At 48.7% G+C, this 27,231-nt stretch overlaps 1 protein-coding gene across 1 annotated transcript in view; it reads left to right on the plus strand.

The window, feature by feature from the left end:
• The first annotated feature begins 5,616 nt into the window (after positions 1-5,616).
• Positions 5,617-27,231, plus strand: part of MAPK4 (mitogen-activated protein kinase 4) — a 514,768-nt gene continuing 493,153 nt past the window's right edge. Inside the window, exon 1 of the mRNA XM_086960385.1 lies at positions 5,617-5,756. The gene's annotated coding sequence lies outside the window, so the exon portion shown is untranslated. The remainder of the gene's footprint in view (positions 5,757-27,231) is intronic.

The following is a 27,231-nucleotide window of genomic DNA, read 5'->3' on the forward strand; positions in this document are numbered from 1 at the left end:
TCACAGTGGCCCACCTTGTTTCCACCAGCATGGTGCGCACACAGCTACCAATCGGACCAGCACCTCCGCATCCGGACGCCCCAGGCCAGGTAACAAGTAACTGCTACAACCGTAAGTCCCAAAGGAGACCCCCAGAAACTGTTTGCAAATAACTATGCAAAATAAGCCTTTTCTCCCTTAGGGAAGAATTGCTGCGTAAAGACGCATGATTTGTAGAGCCTGGAGTTATAGCAGGCCACTTTCTACCAGATGTGAACACAGGGCACATTTCAGCTTTATCAGTGCCTGTGTCCTGCTAATGCTGTTGTAGATTCGTTTTGGATTGACCTTTGTTTATCTCACTCACTTTTTCACACCATACAAGCAACTCACATGAACTCTGAATATAAGTTCATTAGGTTGTACCCCTATCTGTCCTTCTTCCTTTAGGTCTTGTTTTTTTACCCCCTTCTTTTCATTCTTCAATTCTTTGTTTCTTTCTTTATTCTTTTATTCTTTCCTCTCTAACGTTCCTTCATTCATACCTCTTTCTTTCTTTTCTTTGTTCATTTCTTTCCTTTTTCTTTCTTTCTTCCATTCCTCTGTCCTTCGTTCATTATTTCTTCCCCTTTTTCTTTCTTTCACTCTCTCTTTCCTTCTTCCCATTTTTCTTTTTGCCTTCCTCTTCCTTTCTTGCCTTCATCTTTTTTCTTAGTTGTCTTCATTCTTCTTTCTTGCCTTTATCTTTCAATCTTTCTTCCTTGGTTTCCGTTTTCTTTCAGGTTTTCTTTCTTTCTTCTTTCTCAAAGGCAAGAGTCAAACAGCCAATGCCAGACCAATTTACTTTTTTTAAGTCTGTGTTAGACAAGACCATATGATTTCACTAAAATTAAGTGTATAACATAATTACTTAAAGGGGTTTTCAGACAATATTCATCCATTAGACTCTGGTTGTGTACTTAACATTTTTCTTCCACTCACTTCAGCGTGCACCATGGGACAATGTGTCAGCCATCTTCAGCCAATGGCTGGCTTCACAATGAGTTAGGGCTTGCTGCCATTTCACAAGGCAAACAAAACAGGTGATGGACAGAATGTGGATCAATGTCACACATTCACCCCAGTCCAAAGATCTGGGCCCAAATCCATCGTTTTTTTGCACTCCACACCACCCTGGGTTAGACAATGGCGATATTCAAATCAGCTCTGACCCTGTGCCCCATGGGAACAGTCCAGTCCGAACTACAAAAGCCATGTCCTTCCCAGAACAGAATCAAGCATCCGAGGACCGGACCGGTTTCGAGGTAACACCTCTCATCAGCCCGGCTAGCTTGACTCCAGTGGTGTGGAGTGCCTGGGACCCACGTCTGAGCATCCCCAGTGCACTTATGGCGGTAATTGCAAACAAAACAGGTGATGGACAGAATGTGGATCAATGTCACACATTCACCCCAGTCCAAAGATCTGGGCCCAAATCCATCGTTTTTTTGCACTCCACACCACCCTGGGTTAGACAATGGCGATATGCAAATCAGCTCTGACCCTGTGCCCCATGGGAACAGTCCAGTCCGAACTACAAAAGCCATGTCCTTCCCAGAACGGAATCAAGCATCCGAGGACCGGACCGGTTTCGAGGTAACACCTCTCATCAGCCCGGCTAGCTTGACTCCAGTGGTGTGGAGTGCCTGGGACCCACGTCTGAGCATCCCCAGCGCACTTATGGCGGTAATTGCAAACAAAACAGGTGATGGACAGAATGTTGATCAATGTCACACATTCACCCCAGTCCAAAGATCTGGGCCCAAATCCATCGTTTTTTTGCACTCCACACCACCCTGGGTTAGACAATGGCGATATGCAAATCAGCTCTGACCCTGTGCCCCATGGGAACAGTCTAGTCCGAACTACAAAAGCCATGTCCTTCCCAGAACAGAATCAAGCATCCGAGGACCGGACCGGTTTCGAGGTAACACCTCTCATCAGCCCGGCTAGCTTGACTAGAGTGGTGTGGAGCGCCTGGGACCCACATCTGAGCATCCCCAGCGCACTTATGGCGGTAATTGCAAACAAAACAGGTGATGGACAGAATGTGGATCAATGTCACACATTCACCCCAGTCCAAAGATCTGGGACAAATCCATCGTTTTTTTGCACTCCACACCACCCTGGGTTAGACAATGGCGATATGCAAATCAGCTCTGACCCTGTGCCCCATGGGAACAGTCCAGTCCGAACTACAAAAGCCATGTCCTTCCCAGAACGGAATCAAGCATCCGAGGACCGGACCGGTTTCGAGGTAACACCTCTCATCAGCCCGGCTAGCTTGACTCCAGTGGTGTGGAGTGCCTGGGACCCACGTCTGAGCATCCCCAGCGCACTTATGGCGGTAATTGCAAACAAAACAGGTGATGGACAGAATGTGGATCAATGTCACACATTCACCCCAGTCCAAAGATCTGGGCCCAAATCCATCGTTTTTTTGCACTCCACACCACCCTGGGTTAGACAATGGCGATATGCAAATCAGCTCTGACCCTGTGCCCCATGGGAACAGTCCAGTCCGAACTACAAAAGCCATGTCCTTCCCAGAACGGAATCAAGCATCCGAGGACCGGACCGGTTTCGAGGTAACACCTCTCATCAGCCCGGCTAGCTTGACTCCAGTGGTGTGGAGTGCCTGGGACCCACGTCTGAGCATCCCCAGCGCACTTATGGCGGTAATTGCAAACAAAACAGGTGATGGACAGAATGTGGATCAATGTCACACATTCACCCCAGTCCAAAGATCTGGGCCCAAATCCATCTTTTTTTGCACTCCACACCACCCTGGGTTAGACAATGGCGATATGCAAATCAGCTCTGACCCTGTGCCCCATGGGAACAGTCCAGTCCGAACTACAAAAGCAATGTCCTTCCCAGAACGGAATCAAGCATCCGAGGACCGGACCGGTTTCGAGGTAACACCTCTCATCAGCCCGGCTAGCTTGACTCCAGTGGTGTGGAGTGCCTGGGACCCACGTCTGAGCATCCCCAGCGCACTTATGGCGGTAATTGCAAACAAAACAGGTGATGGACAGAATGTGGATCAATGTCACACATTCACCCCAGTCCAAAGATCTGGGCCCAAATCCATCGCTTTTTGTTTTTTTCCTCGAAACCGGTCCAGTCCTCGGATGCTTGATTCCGTTCTGGGAAGGACATGGCTTTTGTAGTTCGGACTGGACTGTTCCCATGGGGCACAGGGTCAGAGCTGATTTGCATATCGCCATTGTCTAACCCTGGGTGGTGTGGAGTGCAAAAAAACGATGGATTTGGGCCCAGATCTTTGGAATGGGGTGAATGTGTGACATTGATCCACATTCGGTCCATCACCTGTTTTGTTTGCAAATTCGCCATAAGTGCGCTGGGGATGCTCAGACGTGGGTCCCAGGCACTCCACACCACTGGAGTCAAGCTAGCCGGGCTGATGAGAGGTGTTACCTCGAAACCGGTCCGGTCCTCGGATGCTTGATTCCGTTCTGGGAAGGACATGGCTTTTGTAGTTCGGACTGGACTGTTCCCATGGGGCACAGGGTCAGAGCTGATTTGCATATCGCCATTGTCTAACCCAGAGTGGTGTGGAGTGCAAAAAAACGATGGATTTGGGCCCAGATCTTTGGACTGGGGTGAATGTGTGACATTGATCCACATTCGGTCCATCACCTGTTTTGTTTGCAAATTCGCCATAAGTGCGCTGGGGATGCTCAGACGTGGGTCCCAGGCACTCCACACCACTGGAGTCAAGCTAGCCGGGCCGATGAATGGTGTTACCTCGAAACCGGTCCGGTCCTAGGATGCTTGATTCCGTTCTGGGAAGGACATGGCTTTTGTAGTTTGGACTGGACTGTTCCCATGGGGCACAGGGTCAGAGCTGATTTGCATATCGCCATTGTCTAACCCAGGGTGGTGTGGAGTGCAAAAAAATGATGGATTTGGGCCCAGATCTTTGGACTGGGGTGAATGTGTGACATTGATCCACATTCGGTCCATCACCTGTTTTGTTTGCAAATTCGCCATAAGTGCGCTGGGGATGCTCAGACGTGGGTCCCAGGCACTCCACACCACTGGAGTCAAGCTAGCCGGGCTGATGAGAGGTGTTACCTCGAAACCGGTCCGGTCCTCGGATGCTTGATTCCGTTCTGGGAAGGACATGACTTTTGTAGTTCGGACTGGACTGTTCCCATGGGGCACAGGGTCAGAGCTGATTTGCATATCGCCATTGTCCAACCCAGGGTGGTGTGGAGTGCAAAAAAACGATGGATTTGGGCCCAGATCTTTGGACTGGGGTGAATGTGTGACATTGATCCACATTCGGTCCATCACCTGTTTTGTTTGCAAATTCGCCATAAGTGCGTTGGGGATGCTCAGACGTGGGTCCCAGGCACTCCACACCACTGGAGTCAAGCTAGCCGGGCTGATGAGAGGTGTTACCTCGAAACCGGTCCGGTCCTCGGATGCTTGATTCCGTTCTGGGAAGGACATGGCTTTTGTAGTTCGGACTGGACTGTTCCCATGGGGCACAGGGTCAGAGCTGATTTGCATATCGCCATTGTCTAACCCAGGGTGGTGTGGAGTGCAAAAAAACGATGGATTTGGGCCCAGATCTTTGGACTGGGGTGAATGTGTGACATTGATCCACATTCGGTCCATCACCTGTTTTGTTTGCAAATTCGCCATTTCACAAGGAGCATGTTCACACACATGTAGTTCCCTTAGTGCCAGCAAGTACTATGGCAGTGTATTGTATTGTATTGTAGTTGCATTTATATAGCGCTTACTACCCCTGATGAGGCGTTGATGCGCTTTTTCAGCGCGTAACACGCTACTCCAGTACCCATAAAGTATAAGTGATGAATTAGTATAGTGAAAATATGAAAGTAATTTGAGTGGTGGATATGTTAGTCAGTTATTTGGATTGAGAATGATAGTAGAGGGATATAAGAGGAGAAAAGGTTTGCAGATATATAGCGCTTGCTACCCTTGATGGCGTGTTGAAGAGTGGCATGCTACTTCTGAACCCATAAAGGATTAGTGGTGAATTAGTATGGTGAAAATATGAAAGAAATTTGAGTATGCTTATTTGAGAACAAAACAACATTGATTGCTGCCTTTAGTGAATGCATTTTTAGATTGATTAGGGCCTGGCAGCTTCTGAACAATTAGGTTTTGCAAAAACCTTACCAAAACACATCAAGAATTGCTAAAAAGCTGTCGGGTAACGCCAGACCTATTGGCTTTGCCAGTGCTTGTTCGGTGCGCTACCGCTCATGCTACGTGCCTTCAAACATGTACATACTCCATGCGGTGATGCACACTTTACTTTTAGCTTCTTGGTACAACTTTCTCCATAGTAGCCTTTTCAGCAGCATGATAACAAATGCGGTCCTGCTAAGGCTACGTTAGAAAAGTTGCCGGGGACAGCAGCAGCTGCTGGGAGCCCAGCAGTCAGCTGCTCAGGGCTGCAGGTGGCCGCTCAGCTGTGACTGACAGCTCAGTGGCCGTGACGCCAGCTGGTGGGCGGGGCCTGCAGGCCTTGCTTCTGACGAGGAGGAGGCTGCAGCCGCGCGCTACAGACATTGTTGCCAGATGCATCACAACACAAGGTAGGCAGCGCTGGTATCCAATGCGAGAGAGGCAGGAGGAGGCGATCCAGCCTCCCAAACACACACCTTGGAAACAGAGCCGGCAGGAGCCGGCAGGGGCGGCTTCCCCTGAGACTGGCGCGGCGGCCCCCCCAGGTGAGTGCTTCTTCATAAGTGATGCTCTGACCCGGAGGTCCCTGGCATGGCTGGGGCAGCTGGCTGGAGCAGGACGTGCAAGCGTGTCCTCGCAGCGCCCACAGAGACGCAGAACAGCATCCTGGTAACAACCCGCTCATTGGCAGCCCGTGACAGGGGTAGTGGAGGGCACAGTAGCACCCCTACAGCCCCTGGCATGGACCACTCACGGGGGCGACAGGCATACTCCGTGCTGGGCTCAGTACGACAAGTACCCCTTTATTTATGCACGCGCCCCTGCCTCCGTTAGACACGCACGATTTTGCATGATAACCTGCAGTAGGGTTCCTCACCTGGAACAAATTCTGCTTCACGCTCTGACCTTTTTCGTTGACTGGCATTTAATTCATCTGCTCTATTTTTTTTTTACTTTGAGTTTTTTTTTGACATAACGCAATTTGCAGATTGTAAATGTGCTTTCATTTTAAAATCAACAAAGACGTATAACCTGCAGCATGGGGGAGGGGCTTCATGGACGACAGCCTAGGTTCCAAATGAGTTCATTTCATGCTTTCATCATTTTTTACTAATTTAACACACGCCCTTGCCCCTGTGCGGTACCGCGCTCCGTAGAAGAACACACTGTAAAACATATAGTGTCTCCCCCCTCGCGCCCCCGATAACTACATATTTGCTTTGTTGTCAAGATCTTTTCTAGGCATCATGCACACAGCCTCCTGCTTCTGGTACATAAACAAACAGAAAGCTGACAATACAATATGTTAGTGAGTGTCATGGAAAAGGGGGGGCTCTGGGCGCCTGCTCTCGGGGACGTGCACCTGAAAGCGCGCTGTGGAGATGGTGCATTGCACATCAAATTTCCTAGAACCCCTTTCCTAGAATCCCCTTACCTCATCCTCCTCACGCAACGCATCATAACCAGGAGGCGTATCATGAACAGCTGCGCGGGCTCAGAGAAGACCTGAGCGCCTGTTTTTATGCGCCCGCACAATCATACGTGCATTCATTTAACGGTATAGTTTCACGAAGCTCGTACAGCACAGCTCGGAAGGAGGAAAGCCCAGCGCCCTGTTTCCGAGCTGCTGCTCTGTCTGTCGGCTCTGCTGGGACCAGCACAGCTATTTATGATAGAGCTCCTCCAGAATTAAACTTCCCCTAAACTTAACACAACCAAGGGCGCATTGAAATAAAGCGCTACTTTGAAATGGTTGCATTGTCCGAGAGATACACATCTGAATAGATGAAAATGGGTATTTCGATGGTTACCGATTGTTAAATAACACATTTAAAACAAGCATTCGCAATGCAATAGGTCTCGCATTAGGAAAGTTTGAGCTATTGGCATTGTAAATGACACCTTTTTTTATTTATGTGTTGGTTATGAAAATAGATACATTAATAGCATTGTCATTTACAATGCAAATAGCTTAAACTTTCGCAAATGTGACAACTATTGCATTTGTAATGCAAGATGTGTTGAGAGTGAGTGAGTCAGTGAGTGGGAATGAGTGGGAGAGTCAGTCAGTGAGTGGGAGAGTCAGTGAGTGAGAGAGAGTGGGTGAGTCGCTCACTGAGAGTCTGGACAGTGAATGAGTGAGTCAGTGAGTGGGAGAGTCAGTCAGTGAGTGAGAGAGAGTGGGCGAGTCGGTCAGTGAGAGTCTGTTAGTGACAGTGAGCGAGTGAGTGAGAGAGTGGGAAAGTCAGTGAGAGAGTGAGAGTGGGAGAGTCTGTCAGTGAGAGTGAGAGAGTCAGTGTGAGTGAGAGTCAGTGTGAGTGAGAGTTAGTGTCTGTCAGTTAGAGAGGGAGAGTCTGTGAGAGTGTCAGTGAGAGTGTGAGAGAGTGAGAGTCTGTGAGAGTGTCAGTGAGAGTGTGATAGTCAGTGAGAGTGAGTCAGCCATTAATGCAAGGTATTTGCAGGTAGGGTGAGTACTCTAAAGCTCAACTTTCATCATGACAATGGTTCGAATATACTGCCATTGCCACTGGGTGTTGTACTCATGTCAACATAATCCTGCATCAGGGATGTTTGTGCAGTTTTAAACGTCCTAAAAGCAGTGCTTACAAGGAGTGTGCGTTTTTTCATTTTTTTTTCCCCGGAAGCTTGTTTCCTTCCCAGTATAGGAATTGGCTTGGTAGTTTGGTCTGCCCTGTTCCCATGATGCACTGGGCCAGGGTCAGACTAATTTGCATATAGCCAAGTTCTGAGCTGGGATGGTGCAGTGAGCTAAAAAACGGTGATGGATCAAGCCCTGATCTTTGGACTGGGTAAGAGTGGTCTGCTTAATTCAGACACTCTGTTCATCACCACCCCCTTTTCTGAATCATTTTTGTCCACCATAAGCGTGGAAGGGTATACTCAGATGTGAGTCCCTTGCTCACTGCTCCATCAGGTTTCAAGCAAGCCGGGCCGATGACGGCTGAAATGCCAGAAACCGGTCCCTGGAAGCTTGTCTCCTTTCTGGTGAAGAATTGGCTTGGTAGTTTGGTCTGCCCTGTCCCCATGATGCACTGGGCCAGGGACAGACAGATTTGCATATAGCCAGGTTCTGAGCTGGGATGGGGCAGTGAGTTAAATAACGGTGATGGATCAAGCCCTGATCTTTGGACTGGGTATGAGTGGTCTGCTTAATTCAGACCCTCTGTTCATCACCACCCCCTTTTCTGAATCGTTTTTGGCCACTATAGGTGTGGCAGGGTGTACTCAGACATGAGTCCCTTGCTCACTGCTCCATCAGGATTCAAGCAAGCCGGGCCGACGACGGCACCACCCCCTTTTCTGAATCGTTTTTGACCACTATAGGTGTGGCAGGGTATACTCAGACATGAGTCCCTTACTCACTGCTCAATCAGGATTCAAGCAAGCCGGGCCGATGACGGCTGAAATGCCAGAAACCGGTCCCCGGAAGCTTGTCTCCTTTCTGGTGAAGAATTGGCTTGGTAGTTTGGTCTGCCCTGTTCCCATGATGCACTGGGCCAGGGACACACTGATTTGCATATAGCCAGGTTCTGAGCTGGGATGGGGCAGTGAGTTAAATAACGGTGATGGATAAAGCCCTGATCTTTGGACTGGGTAAGAGTGGTCTGCTTAATTCAGACACTCTGTTCATCACCACCCCCTTTTCTGAATCGTTTTTGGCCACTATAGATGTGGCAGGGTATACTCAGACATGAGTCCCTTACTCACTGCTCCATCAGGATTCAAGCAAGCCGGGCCGACGATGGCTGAAATGCCAGAAACCGGTCCCCGGAAGCTTGTCTCCTTTCTGGTGAAGAATTGGCTTGGTAGTTTGGTCTGCCCTGTTCCCATGATGCACTGGGCCAGGGACAGACTGATTTGCATATAGCCAGGTTCTGAGCTGGGATGGGGCAGTGAGTTAAATAACGGTGATGGATCAAGCCCTGATCTTTGGACTGGGTAAGAGTGGTCTGCTTAATTCAGACACTCTGTTCATCACCACCCCCTTTTCTGAATCGTGCATCAAAAGGGTCACAACAGAGCGTGGCAGAGGTTTGTTCGGAACTCGAAATAGAGTTTGGAGAACAGCTGCGCGAGACCTATTGCATTGCAAATGCTTGTTAAGCTATGCGTGAGTGAAGTAATAATACGTGCCGAAAACAAACAGGGGTGCAGTGTGTGAGCGTGCAGTGTGTGAGGGTGCAGTGTGTTAGGGTGCAGCGTGTGAGGGTGCAGAGTGTGGGGGTGCAGTGTGTGTGAGGGTGCAGAGTGTGTGAGGGTGCAGAGTGTGTGAGGGTGCAGAGTGTGTGAGGGTGCAGAGTGTGTGAAGGTGCAGACTGTGAGGGTGCAGTGTTTGTGGCCTAAAGTAGTGTGAGGGCGCAGTGTGTGGTTGTGTGTATGTGTAGTTGTGTGTGTGCTTGTGGTTGTGTGTGTGTGGTTGGGTGTGTGGTTGTGGTTGAGTGTGTGTGGTTGTGTGTGGTTTTGTGTGTGCTTGTGGTTGTGTGTAGTTGGGTGTGGTTGTGTGTGTGTGTGTGTCGTTGTGGTTGTATGTGGTTGTGTGTGTTGTGTGTGTGGTTGTGTGTGTGTGTGTGGTAATATGTGTGGTTGTGTGTGGTTGTCTGTGTGGTTGTGTATGTGGTTGTCTGTGTGTATGTGTGTGTGTTTGTAGTTGTGTGTGTGGTTGTATGTGTCGTTGTGGTGGTGGCTGTGTGTGTGTGGTTGTAGTTGTGTGTATCTCCACAGCATTTAATCCGGCACTCAGTGCAAAGGGTTCCACCACTAAAGACTCTTCCGTGTTAGCCCCTTTCATGTCATGTTATTCTGGCCCTGAACTTCAGCACTCTTTTTGATTTGAAAAAAGAACGGGAAAACAATTTTTGATAGACATTTCTTGCTTCATTGTAAGAAACCTGCAAAGTAAATACAAATGCAATTGATGTGTGAGCACACAGACTAGATCTGTTACAGTCGCAAGCATTTATTTTATAGAGATGTGTCTTGCTTTTTGCAACAACAAAAACGCAACACTTATTTGCCTGTGCGGATTCTGAGGCCTTCTTTCCCCCATTTGCATCCATGATCCTCTGCAGGAAGCACTAACTAGGACTGTCAACCTAACCAATGTTTATTCTTTTTTGCGAAAGATGTACGCAGTGTTTCTAAAATGCTCAGCAGTGGCTTGTGATACCAGACACAACGAGGGTCCAAGATATGTATGTGCCTAAGCGAGGCGCTTTTGAGAGCGAGGCTGACCAGGATGGGAGGGGGAAATGGGAGGGGTTACGGCAAGCAGAGGAGCCGGATTACGGCCACAGTTTGCAGTGAAATGTAGGCCAACAAATAAGGTAGGGAGAATTCTGTTTTTGCACGCTCTGTGCTGGGGAAGGGGGAGGGCCATTAAAGGAAGGGGGCGGAGAGGAGCCTGTGATAACTCGTGGTCCAATTAATTCAAGGCAAAAATCCAGAGTTTAAAGAAAATTACCCGACATGTTGGAAGCTATGATTTTTATGTGTAAGTGTGGCTCACTACTTCAAAACAACTCTGGAAATATGCGACGGGGAAACAAGTACTGGGCGAGAAGGGAGGGGGGAATGCCAGCAGGAAGGGAGGAGGTGGCAAAGCAGCTGGGGTGTTGCTTGTAAACAACAAGCTCTCGGCATTGCGTGGTGGGAACGGGGGAGCGGCATTGCGGGGGTGGGGGAGCGGCTTCCTTTGAAGTCTGATGCTGATGGTGTGCGATGTGCGATGTGCATGCGCCAGGCTCACATGCACTGTAGGCAATCCGCCTTTGGGTGCATTTTTCAGGGCCCTTACTTTATATCTCACCAAGCATCCCTAACGGGATGGCTTAGGCTTGACCTAAAAATAGTGCATGTGTTATGGAAAAGGCATGACACTTTTGTGTACACCTGGCCTTCCTTCCACTATTTATTTAAAGATTATTTCTATTTTCTGCGTGTGGTTCTAATCACTCAGTTCTCCCCTAGTTTCTGCTGCTTGCCCAGCTTTAGGTAATCAGGTTTTATTATGAGGTTATAGAATTTACTTCTCTCACAGTGAAGGGTACTTGAGTGAAGTTAGGTAGTGTTACTGAGTGAGGTCTGATCACTTCAGCTACGCAGAATTCCTTTGCATTTTTCCATATAAGCTATCTTTGGTTTTATGAGTGAGGTCCTGTTAGTCATATGCAATCAAGATGGATTCGTTTTACTAGAGTGTGACGGGCTGGTTACCTGAAGAGTATCTACAAAATACCTATCTGTTTAATGTTAATATATATGTGTGTGTGTGTGTGTGTGTATATATATATATATATGTATATATTACCCACTGGCGGTCACCAGTAGATAGTTATAGTTAAGACCTATTTTCCATAGGAAATCCACAGCATTTTATTTCCCAAAACTTTTGCTCCAGTCGAAGAATCTTCATGAAATTTTCAAAACTCGTGAGGCGCTCCGGTCAGCTCCTATCCTGAAAGTCTTGGGGTGATTTGTCAAGCGGGGACCGAGAAAACAGGGGGTCTCAAAACGTGTTTTCCCCATGCAATTTTTCATAGGAACCTTTAGCTGCAGCTACAGCCCAACTGCTGAATGGAATTACACCAAATTTGGTAAAGAGGTAGTCCTTGGTTCAGACTTGTGCCTTTTTGTTAAATGGTGTAAATCCGTTCAGTAGTTCCTGAGAAAATCAAAAGTAAAATCACATATATCTATGGCTGCCCTGGATCCGCGCACCCTCCCGATGACAAGCTGTATGCTAATTGGCTGTTAACACTCCAAACCAGGAAGTGTTGGCAGCCATCTTGTGCCTCGAAGCAGAAAATACCCCGCACAAAACGCAAAAAGGGAGCAGGGTAGAAACACCCTGACCCCCGAGGCCTGCTTAGGGGGTCCCACAAGGACCCCCAGGGCCCAATTTTTTAATAAAAAAAGAAAAAAAATCAGCAAAAAACAAGCGTGGGCTCCCGCGCTTCCTTGGTAATTAGCCCCCGGGGTGCCAAATCCCGGGGCTTTTTTCAATTGTGTGCGGGGGGCTCTCAGGCCCCCCAGCCCCGGGGACCGCTACCCCCGGGGCTTCGAAAACTAATGGGTGGGGGGCTTAAAGGACCCCCCAAGCCCCGGGGACAGCCACCCCCGGGGCTTTTAAAAAATATGTGGGGGAGGCTCACAGCCCCCCCCAGCCCCGGGGCCCGCCACCCCCAGGGCATATAAATATATGGGTGGGGGGCTCAAAGGACCCCCCAAGCCCCGGGGACCGCCACCCCCGGGGCTTTTAAAAAATATGTGGGGGAGGCTCACAGCCCCCCCAATCCCCGGGGACCGTCACCCCTGGGGCTTTAGGAAAAGATTGGTGGGGGCTCACGCCCCCCCACAGCCCTGGGGACCTCCTCCCCCAGGGCTTATAAATATATGGGTGGGGGGGCTCAAAGGTCCCCCATGCCCCGGGGACCGTCACCACCCGGGGCTTTAAGAAAAGATTGGCGGGGGCTCATGGTCCCCCGCAGCCCTGGGGACCGCCACCCCCGGGGCTTTTAAAAAAAAATATTCTGTGTGCGGGACTCAAGCCCCTCCACACGCCCTGGGGACCGCCACCACCCCGGGGCTCTAAATATTTAAATTGGGGGTCCGTAACGGACCCCCCAGCCCCGGGGACCTCTCCCCCTGGGGCTTTGTAGATTGTGGAAGGGGGGCCACGCGGCCCCCCCTCCTGGAACCTTGTTGTGGCCATGGGGACCGCCAACACCAGGGCCGGCTCCTATGGCAGGGCGGGAGCCATTCGGCTCCCGCCCTGCCATAGCACACTTGGTTTGAATTTTGAAAGAGAGAGCAGGAAAACCTGCTCTCTCTTTCAAAATTCAAACCAAATTGCTTTTCCGCACGGGGAGCTGCATCTTCACAGCTCCTCGTGTGAAGAAGCAATGCCGGCTCCCAAGGGGACGCGGGAAGCCAGCGGGACCGTGGGGGGTCCACGGTCCCCAACGGAGAGGGCCAGCCCCGGGGGATGGGGTCCCCGGGGCTACAAGTGTCCCGGGAGGTGGGCCATGCTGCCCCCCCTTCACAAAATTGAAACAAAGGCCGGGCCCGGGGGATGGGATCCCCGGGGCCATAAATTGCCTAAGGAGGAGGGCAAGGCAGCCCTCCTCCCAAAAAAATAATAATAAACAATATGGCCATGCCCCGGGGGATAGGGTCCTTGGGGCAGATTTTGGCCTCGGGAGGGGGGCCACGCAGCCCCCTTCCCAAAATTAAAAAAAATAAATACATCTTATATCCAATACCCAACTTAAAAGGCGATACGGGGCGCGTTTGCACAGTGGTGAAGGGAGGGGGCGGGCCCTGAGTTGACATGTGCAAACACACCCTGTCTAAGGAGGAGGGCAAGGCAGCCCTCCTCCCAAAAAAATAATAATAAACAATATGGCCATGCCCCGGGGGATAGGGTCCTTGGGGCAGATTTTGGCCTCGGGAGGGGGGCCACGCAGCCCCCTTCCCAAAATTAAAAAAAAACAAATACATCTTATATCCAATACCCAACTTAAAAGGCGATACGGGGCGCGTTTGCACAGTGGTGAAGGGAGGGGGCGGGCCCTGAGTTGACATGTGCAAACACACCCTGTGGCGCGGTTTAAGTTGGGGAATTAACTCCTCTTCAATTCTGAGGGTCCCCGGGGGCCAACTAGCCCACAAGGTACCTCCAGAAAGCGCCACAGAGCTGCGTTGCAGAGTGTTGTAAAAAGGGGCGTGGCCTTTGAACACCTTTCTGCAAAACAGCTCTCTTGCGCACGCTGGAGGTACCTGTGTTTGCAGACATGTCAATTCAGGCTAGGCCCCCTTCCTTCACAACTGTGCAAACACACCCCGTGGCGCATTTTATTTTGGGGGATTAACTCTCTTTTAGTACTGAGGGTCCCTGAGGGCCAACAAGCCCAACAGGTATCTCCAGTAACTGGAGAAATGCACTTAAAAACCAAAGGTTTCAGTTATGTTAACGTTAGAAATTAGCATTTAAAAAACCTTTGAAATTCACGGAAAAAACCATAGGTTTCAGACATGTTATAGTTAGGAATTAGCATTTAAAAAACCTTAAAAATTCACTGAAAAAAAAATAGGTTTCAGGGGCGTTAAATTTAGCTGGACATTTTACTCGTACAAAACCATTGAAATTCCCCAGTTAGAGTTAGTTCAGCTAACTAAAACTCGCACGCCTGCAATGCACTGCTGATTACGTCACATATTACATCACTCATGACATGGTCAGTGACATCATTCATGACATCACTGATGACATCTCAAATGACATCACTGATGACATCATCCAGTGAATGTGTGTCTTTCTGAAAATTAAATATTTTTCATACATGTATATCACATGTATATATATATGTATATATGTGTGTATATATACATATATATATTATACATATGTGTGTGTGACTATATGTTTATATATATATATATATATATAATATATATATATATATATATATATATATGTATATATATATATCCGGAACAAAGTTTAGATCACCGCCGTCGCGCAACACACCTCGGGTGCTTCCTGAACGCGGTGGTGAGCCGCGTAACACTTCCCAGGTACAGGACATTGACAAAGCCAGAGAGGCGAAACGCGTCTGTCAAAGCTGGAGGGGGGGTTTTCTATTTATGAAATAAAACATACTTGCACAGACTTGTGGTGTGCTCCTGTGTGTGTCGGCTGACACATATTTACAGCGGACTGTGCCTGGGATATATATATATATATATATATATATATATATATATATATATATATATATATATATATATATATACATGCATGCATGCATGCATGCATGCATGCATATATATATATATATATATATATATATTACCCACTGGCGGTTGCCAGTAGGTAGTTATAGTTAGGACCTAGTTTCCATAGGAAATCCACAACATTCTATTTGGAATAACTTTGGCACCGGTGGATGAATCTTTGTGAATTTCTCCAAGAAAATGGCCTGCTTGGTTCCGCTCCTTCGCTGAAAGTTTGGGGGTGATTTGTTAAGTGGGGGCCGAGAAAAAATGGGGGTCCCAAAACGTGTTTTCCCGATGCAATTTTCCATAGGGACCTTTAGCCAGGGCTACAGCTGAACGGCTGAACGGAATTACACGAAATTTGGCAGAGAGGTACAGTTCTGTTCGCAGATTGTGCCTTTTGTTAAATGGTGTAAATCCGTTCAGTAGTTTCTGAGAAAATTGCAAGTAAAATCATAGCGATATCTAGAGACGGAGTTCAGTACGCGTACTGAAATCTGTTCAATTACGAGCGCGAGCTGCATGCTGATTGGCTGTGAACTGTCTGTCAACACTCGAAACCGGGAAGTGTTGGCGGCCATCTTGTGCCTCGCTAGAACCGAGTCACAAGAAAACAGTAAAACAAAGTTGAGAAATAAGGGAAGGGGGTAGGGTAGAGACATTCAGACCCTCTAGGCTTGCTCAGGGGGTCCTACATGGTTGTTTAGGCTCTATTTTTTATTTTTATTTTTTAGAGAAAAATTGTGGCGTACGTGTATGGAAATACGTACAATTACGAGCAGGAGCTGAATGCTGATTGGCTGTCAATACTCCAAACCAGGAAGTGTTGGCAGCCATGTTGTTTGTCGGGAGAGCAGAGTCACAAGAAAACAGCAAAACAAAGTTGAGAAATAAGGAAACGGGCAGGGTAGAAACATTCTGAGCCTATAGTCTTGGTCAGGGGGTGGTACATTGATCTTTAGGCTCAATTTTTATTAAAAAATAAATAAAAAATAGCGGGGTACTCGTGCAGTACTTGTACGCAGTGGAAAAGGTGAAAAAAAAGTAGAAGTCCGTTTTATTCATAGGTCCCGGGGGGGCAAATTACGGGGGCAATTTTTCTGCATAATGGGGGCTTGTAAGGTGCACCGAGCACTGGGGAACGGCACTCCCCTGGTTTTATTTTGAAGTAGGCGGAGGGGTTACGGTTCTACTCCCCGCAGTCTCGGTGAGCGGCACCCCTCGGGTCTTTTTAAAAAATATATATGTTTTGAGCTCTCTCTCTCTCCGTACACGTCGCGGGGAACGCCACATTTCTGGGGCAGTGATATGTAAAATGACCTCCCAGCTCCGGGTACCTGCATTGTCTGGAGTTTATTATTAATGTTGGGAGGGTGGGCTTGATAATGCGTCCTTGTAAATTCCCATAGAAGCCTATGTTCTGGTCTTAACATGGGCTTCTATGGGAAATAACAAGGCCGTATTATCATGGTCATTATCGCCGTTTTATCGGCAGTTTCTTGCCAATAAAACGGCGATAATTGTAACACCGGTCTTTGATAATATGCACCTAAGTTTACTGATCAAAAAAAGAGCAATGAGCCATAATATCCACAAAAGGCGACACATTATCGTCGTTTTTATCGGCAGGAAACTGCCGATAAAGCGGCGATAATAGGCTTGATAATATGCCCTTGTGAATAACCATAGCACCCCAGGTTAACATCAGAACTTGGGCTGCTATGGGAATTTACAAGGGCCTATGGTTTTTTTATTAATGTTGGGAGGGAGGCTTGATATTACGTCCTTGTTAATTACCATAGAAGCCTATGTTCTGGTGTTAACATGGGCTTCTACGGGAAATCACAAGGCCGTATTATCATGGTCATAATGTGAGAAGTTGACCTGATATATGATGTTCACTAGTTCTAGTGACCACCTTGTATCAGTCCAAACAACCCTTATGGTGATTGGTTGTAAGTCAACCTTATAGACCAGCTATCCTAGTGGTAGTGTGGACAAAGCAGTCTTAGGCTAAACTCTTTTGGCATGTGAAGCCAGCTGTATTACCATATGTAACCGCCTTGAACACCAAGGGAAAGGACACCACACAGGATATATATTCAAAATATATATGTATTTATTACTACAAATAGTCCCCTGAACTCTTTATGAGCACAGAAGCAAACACGTTAAAACAATTCAATTGATAAATATACAAAAGTGGCACAAATATGGATAGGCCGGGTGGCCCCTAAAACCATATACTAAAGAAGTGGTATAAGTACCACGAGTCGAAAGGAAGTAAGGCCTAGGGCCTTGGGAATCGCTGGGGCTATGTTGTACTAACGCAAGTTAGGAACTAGGAGGACCACGGGATCTGGTTTGCAGTGTGCAAAGTTAGAAGTAGTTTACATCGAAGTCAATGGATGTGTAAAATTAAAAAAGGTGAAGGTAGGAAGTCTATCGGTCAGTCTAGAACGTAACCCTTTGGAATCTGGACACTAGGAGTGCAAAAGTACTCGGTATCACCGGAGTGCCAGCGTTACCTCACCCACAGGAAGCGGGTGCAGTGGAGCCAAAGGGTGTCGGGATTCTGCAGGAGTTCAGATCGAGCCTTGGAGTGTTGATGCTGCAGGCGACCTGATGTGAAGAGTTCTGGTGGATCCAAGGGTGGATCTGAAGTGATGAAGACCTGAAAGCAGAGGGGACAATGTTCACAGTCACTAGCCAGTGACCGGCGTGGAACCAGGAAGGAACTAGGCGTTGTCGGGTGCCAACAGGTGATGTTGTGAAGCTTGTCTCTTCAGCAGCGTGGACTCTGGGCTCGGGCTCCGGTGGGAGGCGGCGGCAAAGCAGTCGTTGATCGCTGGATGGTGCCTGTGTTCACAGGGTGGCCACTCCTTGGCCACAAGGGAGTTTCTTCAGTCTTCTGAGCAGCAGAACGTCGAAGGTCCAGAGTTTCTTCTTCTTGTAGTCGAATTTCAGGGTAATATACCGTCTTGGGACTCAGCTCCTACTTTTAAACCAATTTTAGGGGCTGGACTAACTACTAGGTCCCTCCTATGGGTGGGATCAGGAAGGGAGGTGGTTACACCCCCTTTCCTTTGTCCAGTTTTACGCCAGAGCTGGGGCTGGAGTGCCCTAGCACCGGTTTGAACTGGCCTGTGCACGGGGACACCTTGTGTGCCCGGGCATGTCTGATTCTATTCAGCCCTACCTAACCAGATACACAAAATCCTGTCTGGGGTGGTGCTAGAGCCTCCCAAGGCAGGAAACCCTTTGTCCAAGCCTCCCTCGCTGGAAGGACTCCCAGCAGCAGTAGGTCAGACTTGTGTCTGTGGTGGCAGCATCCATTTTGTGATGCTGAGCCTCTGTTTAACTTTAACCGGGGTTTAGGTTCTGTACATGTCATGTCCCTCTAGAAGGGTGGAATGCTCCCCCCTTCGCCAGAATTGGCGAGGGGGTAGTATTCCAATTTGTATGACACCTTACTCGACATGTTTTGATAATGTCAAACCAGAGTTAGCATTTAACCGCGAGGTTCATAATGCACTTAAGAGTATATGGTATGACGTTATCAGGAAACACCTAAAGGACATGGTTCCCAAAGCTGCATACAGGCTCAGCTTATGCTAGAGCACCATCTCACACATAACCGAGCACTCTGCCTCCAGGATTGATAAGGCCCGCCATAGGAGTGACTTATAGGTTACTGTGTGTCCTTGTATGTGTTAGATATAGAGATACTATATCTAAAGCAAAGGGTGATTACACCACCTTGCCCCAGCTGAGTGATCAGCCAGTTGTGTCAAATAGTAAGGCCAGGCCAGGGGTGGCACAATATGTGCTGCAGCCCCTGGTAGGCCTTGGATGCCCTGATGCCCTGGGTACCTAGAGTACACTCTACAGGGACTCACAAGGTGACTCATCTTCCAATTGGTAAGGCACCTAAAGTGCCTTGGCATACATTTAGAGAGAGAACAGCAGGCTGTGGGTCTGATTGGCAGGCCCACAGCCACATTAAGTCATAAACCAGTGAAGCAAAAAGCAAAAATTTGGGGTGACCATAGGATAGCAGACCCTACTCTCCTACACCGCCCCCCCCCAAACGCAGGGACAATAGACTAACCTTGACCAGTTGTGTCTTCTTGTTCTAAGTGGAAGTACCTGGAGAGACCATCTGCATTACCATGGTCAGTCCCTGGGCGGTGCACCACTGTAAAGTCCATCCCCTGGAGGGAAATGGACCACCTGAGCAGTTTGGGGTTTTCACCCTTCATCTGATTTAGCCACAAGAGGGGCTTATGGTCGGTCTGAATCTTGAAGTGAGTTCCAAATAAGTATGGTCTCAACTTCTTCAGAGCCCACACCACAGCAAAGGCCTCCCTCTCAATGGCTGACCAACGTTTCTCTCTAGGGGTCAGCCTTCTGCTAATGAAAGTAATGGTCTGGTCTTGACCATCTACATTAAGTTGTGAAAGCACAGCTCCCACCCCCAACTCAGAAGCATCTGTTTGGACAATGAACTCTCTGGAGTAGTCAGGACTCTTCAAGATAGGTGCAGAGTAAGCATGAGCGAATTTTGCGAATCTGGCGTTCGCGAATTTTGCGAATTTGCGAACTCGCAATCCGCAAAATCCGCGAATTCTCGCGAATTTTTTTTTTGTGTTCGCAAGGATTTCTGCCAGTTCGCGAGGGTTTTGTACCAGTTCGCAATTGCGAACTTACATGTCGGCTCGCAACGGTCACGATTATGTTGTTTCTACGTCTGGTTCATCATCACAGGTTCCCAGCACCCTCTGTTTCACCCCTGCCACCCTCTGTTTCACCCATGCCACCCTCTGGTACATCAATGCCACCTGCCCTGCTTCAACTGACATGAATTAATTTGGGGTTGATTTATTAATGTGTCACTGTTTTAAAATTCCAGTCTGGCACCTGCTTCCTTATCTGTAATTTGCTTTCTGTTGCAGTGCAAATTTTTTTTCCAGGACCTTTGTGGCCTACTTGTAGCTATTTTATGAGCCTGCTGTGAGGGTCAGAGCAGGGTCATACAATTGTTGCAACTAGCAACTGAACTCTGGAGGGGCCCCAGTCAGGAAGCACTACAGGGAATGGTTACTAATGATGAGTTTGAACTTTTGAACCTGCTGAATGCTTTCACTTTTGCAAAACTCGTTTTTCTGCAGAACAGCATTACAGCAACTGTAATGCCCCAAACAAGCTTACTTGTGAAAGTTGATTTCTAATCCAAAAGTGATCCAAAGAAAGTCAAAAGGCCTCAAATCCAAAAAAGTGCAGGCAAATGTCAACCTGAGGAGTTATTCTGATAAAAATCATCATTTTTAGAAGGTCTATGCTGCTTGCTAGTGGATTTCTTGTGCAGAATTGCAATTTTTGTAATTTCGCGAGTGCGAGATTGTTGCTGCCCGCCGCACCTACATGTTCGCAATTGCGAACTTACACGGCACGCCACAAAATTGTATCACCAAGAAAAAAAAATCCGCTGCGTGCGAATTTGCGGATTTTCGGTAAATTCGCGAGCGTTCGCGGATTGCGAATTTACCGAAAATCTGCTAAATTCGCGAGCGGAACGGATTTTCCACCCATGCTTAGTGCAGAGCACATGGCCTGCTTCAGGTCATCAAATGCCTTTTGACAGTTTCCTGTCCACTGAACCTTTTTGGGCATCTTCTTGGATGTCAAGTCATTAAGTGGAGTCACAATGGACCCATAGTTCTTAACAAACTTTCTGTAGTACCCAGTCAGACATAAGAAAGCTCTGACCTGAGTCTGGGTAGTTGGAGGAGCCCAGTCCTTGATGGTCTGGATCTTACTCTTTAGTGGTTGAACCTGTCCTCCACCCACAAGGTGGCCCAGGTATACAACCTTACTCTGCCCTTTCTGGCACTTTGTAGCCTTGATAGTGAGGCCTGCCTTTTGCAGAGCCTCAAGTACTTTCCTCAGGTGAATCAGGTGATCCTCCCAGGTGGAGCTAAAGACAGCTATATCATCTAGATATGCTGCACAAACGTCATCCAACCCAGTAAGGACTTGGTTCACCAACCTTTGAAAAGTGGCAGGTGCATTCTTCAGACCAAAGGGCATCACCACAAATTGGTAATGACCTCCTGGGGTTGAGAATGCTGTCTTGGCCTTAGACTCCTCAGCTAACCTGATTTGCCAATAGCCAGCTGCCAAATCAAATGTGCTCAAAAACTTAGCAGAAGCCAGTCTATCAATGAGCTCATCTGCCCTTGGAATTGGGTGTGCATCTGTCCTGGTGACAGCATTGAGTCCTCTGTAATCCACACAGAACCTCATCTCTCTCTTGCCATCTTGTGTGTGAGGTTTGGGGACCAGAACCACTGGGCTAGCCCATGGGCTCTCTGAAGGCTCAATGACACCTAACTCCAGCATTTTCTGCACCTCAGACTTTATATAGTCCCTGACGTGGTCAGGTTGCCTGTAAATCTTGCTTTTCACAGGAAGAATGTCACCAGTGTCCACCACATGGGTACACCAGTTAGTTTGACTGGGTGTCAATGAGAACATATGTCTGAATGACTGTAAGACTTGTCTGCAGTTATTTTGCTGTTGGTCAGTGAGGCTGCCACCTAAGGCCACACCATCAACTGACCCATCTTCAGGGTTCTGAGACAGCAGGTCTGGGAGAGGGTCACTCTCTTCCTCCTGCCCCTCATCTATAGCCATGAGCAAGCCCATGTCTGCCCTGTCAACATATGCCTTTAGTCTGTTGACATGGAACACCCTGTGGGGGCTCCTGGGAGTGCCTAGGTCCACCAAGTAGGTAACCTCTCCCTTCTTTTCAACAATTGTGTCACCAGACATAGGGGTCCCCTTACAGGATGCCCAAACAGAAGCTCAAAAGGGCTGTAGCCAACCCCCTTCTGTGGAACCTCTCTGTAAGCAAACAGAAGGCAGGGTAGAAGGATGTCCCATCTTCGCCTAAGCTTCTCAGGTAACCCTTTGATCATACCCTTCATGGTCTTGTTAAACCTTTCAACAAGGCCATTACACTGTGGATGATAGGGAGTAGTGAATTTGTAGTTAACACCACACTCCTTCCACATTGCTGTTAAGTATCCTGCCAGTGAGCCACTTCCACAGGAGTGGTGTGGCTCACTGGTTAGAAGCGGCAGACCCGGAAGCAGAGAACGGCCCGGGACCAGGGTTCAATTCCCGACGCGGCAGGGTCGTGGACCAGGGTCAGCGGACTCGATAATTCTCGCCTCCGTGCCTACTCTAACCAGGGATCACACTCGGCAACTCTGGGCATTAGCTTGCCTCATCTCTACAACGGCCCCCCACATTCGCCGGGGAGGCCTGGTTTCACCTTGGAGATACCCAGTAGGGACCATCTCACAGGGATAGCCAGGACGGGTCCCCCAGCGGTCTACAGCGCCACGACGCCTCAGGGCAGCAGTGCGCTTTACAAGAACACATACATTACATACATTACATGAAGCTTGCACCCCTGTCAGATACTACCTCCTTTGGAAAGCCCACTCTTGAGAATACTCCCAGGAGGGCTCTTGCCACAACAGGTGCTGTTGTGGTCCTTAGGGGAATAGCCTCTGGATACCTGGTGGCATGATCCACTATCACCAGTATAAATCTGTGCCCAGATGCTGTGGGAGGATCCATTGGTCCAACAATATCAATTCCCACTCTTTCAAAGGGTACCCCCACCACAGGTAGTGGTATCAGGGGGGCCTTTGTTGTGCCACCTGCTTTGCCACTGGCTTAGCAGGTCACACAGGAGCGACAAAACTCCTTGGTATCTTCAGACATGTGAGGCCAGTGAAAGTGAGGGACAAGCCTGTCCCAAGTCTTGTTCTGGCCTAGGTGTCCTGCTAAAGGAATATCATGGGCCAAGGTTAGAAGGAAGCCCCTAAATTTCAGAGGTATGACCAACCTCCTGGCTGTACCAGGCTTGGGGTCTCTACCCTCTGAATAAAGAAGTCCATCATACCAATATACTTTATGGGTACCTTGAGCATTCCCAGCAGCCTCAGCAGCAGCTTGCTGTCTGAGGGGTACAAGAGAGGGGCAGTCTAACTGCACCTGCCTCAAGTCTGCCCTTGAAGGTCCCCCTGCCCCAAGAAACTCAACCTGGTCAGGTTCAAGCTCTTCTGGGACAGTTCCTTCAGGGGTCTTACAATCAGCTTCCTGTGAAGGCTGATCATCACTTGTAGGTAGGAGGGAAGGCACTGCCTCAACCCTACTGCTCTTTCTCTTGGTAGGTGCTTGGTCCATTGTTCCAGGATCCAAGACCTGAGGTTCAGTGAGGCCCTTTTTGGCCTGTGACCTGGTCACAGCAAGGACATGTGATGAAATTCCTAGCATCTCAGCATGAGTCCTGTATTCCACTTCTGACCATAGTGAGGATTCTAGGTCATTGCCCAACAAACATTCAACTGGGAGGTCTGCACGTACCACAACCCTTTTGATGCCAGTTACCACTCCCCAGGAGAAATTAACAACAGCCACACTATGTGTAGTAGTGACATTGCTGGCGTTGGTCACTAGGTAATTATCACCTAGTACAATCTGTCCATGGTTCACAAATGCTGGTGTCACCATGGTGACACTGGCACAGGTGTCCCTATAGGCTTGAGCCACTTTATTATTTATTAAAGGTGTCTGCCTGTACTTGCCCAGGTTACTGGGACTCACAGTAGTGTTCATGGCTATGTCCACATCACAGATCAAGACAGCCTGTGTGGGGATCCTGACTAGGCCAGAACCCACCTCAGTACCCAGGGTTAACCCTACTACACCCTTGGTTTGGGAACTACCACTGCTTACTGTACTAGGGGGTGCAGGTGCCTTAGGGGCTGCAGTGGTAGGGGCTCCAGTTTTTCTACAGTCACTGGTCCAGTGACTAGTGTTCTTACATGTAGAACACCATGGTTTCCTTTGGCCATCATTATTCTTCTTCTTTTTGGAAGTTTGGGACCCCCCTCCGTGGTTTGTTGGGGCCCTGTAGAAGACTTCTGGTCTTTTAGTTTCTGCTCCCCACCCTTCCGGTCTGCTTTCTTCTGATCACCCCCTTGGGCCTGGTTTTTCTGCTTAACCCTGGTTCTAACCCATTTGTCTGCCTTCTTTCCCAATTCTTGGGGAGAGGTCAGATCTGAGTCAATCAGGTGTTGGTGCAACTGCTGGTTCTGACAATTATTTAGAATCTGTTCTCTCATTAAAAGATTGTTCAATCCTGTATAGTCAGTAACTTTTCTTCCCAGTAACCAGCCCTCCAGAGCCTTAGTGGCACAATCAACAAAATCAGTCCAGTCCTGAGTCTGTCTTCTGGGTCTGGTTGGACGTTGACCTTGCCTTTGGCCCCCAGATTGGCCGAGTGGTGGGGACATGCTTCGGAGTTCTAAGAACTCTGAGAAAGGTCTTGGATTTCCTGCCCATATCTGTTCATCGGACGCTGGTGCATGCCCTAGTCACCTGACGCCTGGATTACGGCAATTTGTTGTATCTGGGGGCCACGGGAAAGGCTCTCAACCGCCTACAGATGCTACAAAATGCTGCCGCTAGCCTTATTCTGAGGCTTCCTAGAAGATCTTCCTCTAAGGCAGCACTCCAGGCCTTGCACTGGCTTCCTGTTAGGAGCAGGGTGGAATTCAGAGCCCTTGCCACGTGTCACCGCATCCTGGGTGGCAAAGCCCCTACCCCGCTACAGAGCCTGGTCACCAGGTATGAGCCCACAAGGACTCTGCGCTCCTCCTGTACAGGTCTTCTGAAAATTCCAAAAATTAGGAAAGCGCGTATGGGGGGAAGGTCGTTCAGATATCTGGTAGCGAAGCAGTGGAATGACCTTCCGTCAGAGTTACGCTTGGAGTCCTCAGAACTCATGTTTAGAACAAAACTTAAGACTCACTTATTCAGACGGTAGCCGGTTGCGCTGGCTGCTTGGACTGCTTACCCCACTTTTCATAGCGCGGGGACACGCCTGTAGGCGTACACCAGGCGCTTTACAAATCTCCCTAATAATAACAACCTATATTGCTCAGTGGTTAAGCCAACCCCATCAATCAGAGCACTCTTCAGGACAGAGTAGTTGTTAGCATCCTCATCACTAACTGTGAGGAGCTTGTCTCTACCTTTTTCTGAAAAGGAGAGCCATAAGATTGCTGCCCACTGACTATGGGGTACATGCTGTACTTTGCAGGCCCTCTCCAAAGCAGTTATCCACTTGTGGATGTCATCCGCTGTTTTGTAGGGGGGCACAATCTTGCTTAGGTTTCTATTCTCATAGGACCTATCTTTATCCTTAGGGATATTGCTGCCACCAGTGGGTTCTAACCCGCTCTCTCTACTCTATGCTCTCTAGCACGAGCAAACTTATCTTTGGCCAGGGCAACCTCAAGTTCCTGTCTTTGAATCCTAAGAACAGCTTCTTTCATTTTGGCCTCATGTTCTCTCCTCTGAGGGGAAGTCCTCCCTCTCTGAGTAGGGACTCCAGGGCCATTGAAGGCATTGGAGTGCTGGGAGTCACTTGAGTGATTCCTGTTCCTCCTATACCCCTGGTTAAGTCTACTTGGAGGCCTGAATGGGGCTGGCTCATCTTCAGCTCCAAGGTGACTTAGGTTAGCCTGACTAAGCCTCCTGACTGTACCCTGGCTATACCTTCCTCCATCAGACTCTTCCCCTACCTGATCTGAATCATCATTATCATCATCATCATGGTTACTACTTTCATCATCCTCAATGAGGACAAGGGGATCCCTAGCATCTTCTGTTGGAGTCAGGACCTCTTCATCATCCTTAGAGACTGGCTCAGAGGTTTTTAGAGCCTCAGACTGTTCCAAGAGCTCTAGGAGTTGCTGAGTGGTAGGGTTGGACCCTTGTTTCAGCTTCCTTGTTGAACACAAATTTCTCAACTCCTGAAAGGTGAGAAAAGCAAATCTGGATGGTGCCTGGGGTTGGTCACCCTCCACAGTTGGAATCCCACTGGTTCCTTCTGTGCCAGCCATTTGCTCTAGTGAGGTGGATGTGTTGCAATCTACCTACTCTATGTGTTCTCCTACTAAACCCTCTCTAGTAGTTGTAGTCAGGGTGTGCTAAGCCCTATCCTCTACAACACTAAGTTCAGTAGAACTTAAATATACTATCTTGTTTTTTATATGTACCTATAATTAACTGTATGATCTTTCACAAGGTATTGGCAAAGATTACAATGGTCAAGTCAAGTCAAGTCAAGTTGATTTATATAGCGCGCTACATACCCAGAGGGTCTCAAGGCGCTTGAGGAAGGGTGGGGAATTACTTGTCAAATATCCAAGTTTTAAGTTGCTTTCTGAATGCTAGGTGGTTCTGAGTGAGACGAAGGTGAGTGGGGAGTGAGTTCCAGGTTTTAGCTGCCAGGTAGGAGAAGGATCTACCTCCCATAGCAAGATCAAATCCCACCGCTGCCACCAATGTGAGAAGTTGGCCTGATATATAATGTTCACTAGTTTCTAGTGACCACCTTGTATCAGTCCAAACAACCCTTATGGTGATTGGTTGTTAGTCAACCTTATAGACCAGCTATCCTAGTGGTAGCGTGGACAAAGCAGTCTTAGGCTAAACTCTTTTGGCATGTGAAGCCAGCTGTATTCCCATATGTAACCCCCTTGAGCACCAAGTGAAAGGAGACCACACAGGATATATATTCAAAATATATATGTAGTAGCAGCCCACCCCAGCATTGCCTGGGGCAGAAGGGGGCTGGGGGCAGCATTCCAGACTTGCGTGCACCATACCTCAGCGCTTGCTCCCAGTCGCACAAACCCAGGCCCCCGCTCCAGTCCGCCTCACTCCACCGCCCCCCACTACTCTCACTTAAATGTCTGCACCCTCCAGTCCGCCTCACTTCACCGCCCCCCACTACACCAAGCCAGTCTACACGCCCCGCTGCAGTCCTCTATCCGGCTCCATTCCGCCTCACTTACCGCTCCTCCCCGTGTACTTCACCGCTCCTCCCCGCGTCTCACATACCTCATGGCGCTGCAGTCTTGCTACGTTCTCCGCTCCTCCATGCGCTGTTGTCCTCATCCAGTCCGCCTTACTTCACCGCTCTTCCCCACGGTTCACGTACCTCATTCCCTCCAGTCTGGCTAAGTTTTCCGCTCCTGCCCGCGCTGTTGTCCGCTCCTCCTCGTGTTCCTGTCCTCCGATGATGTCAGCACGCACGTTGTTAGCACACACGGCCGGCGCTACTTCCTAGGG

Source organism: Lissotriton vulgaris, chromosome 3_1 (genome assembly GCF_964263255.1).
Source record: "Lissotriton vulgaris chromosome 3_1, aLisVul1.2, whole genome shotgun sequence".
NCBI classification, from domain to species: Eukaryota; Metazoa; Chordata; class Amphibia; order Caudata; family Salamandridae; genus Lissotriton; species Lissotriton vulgaris.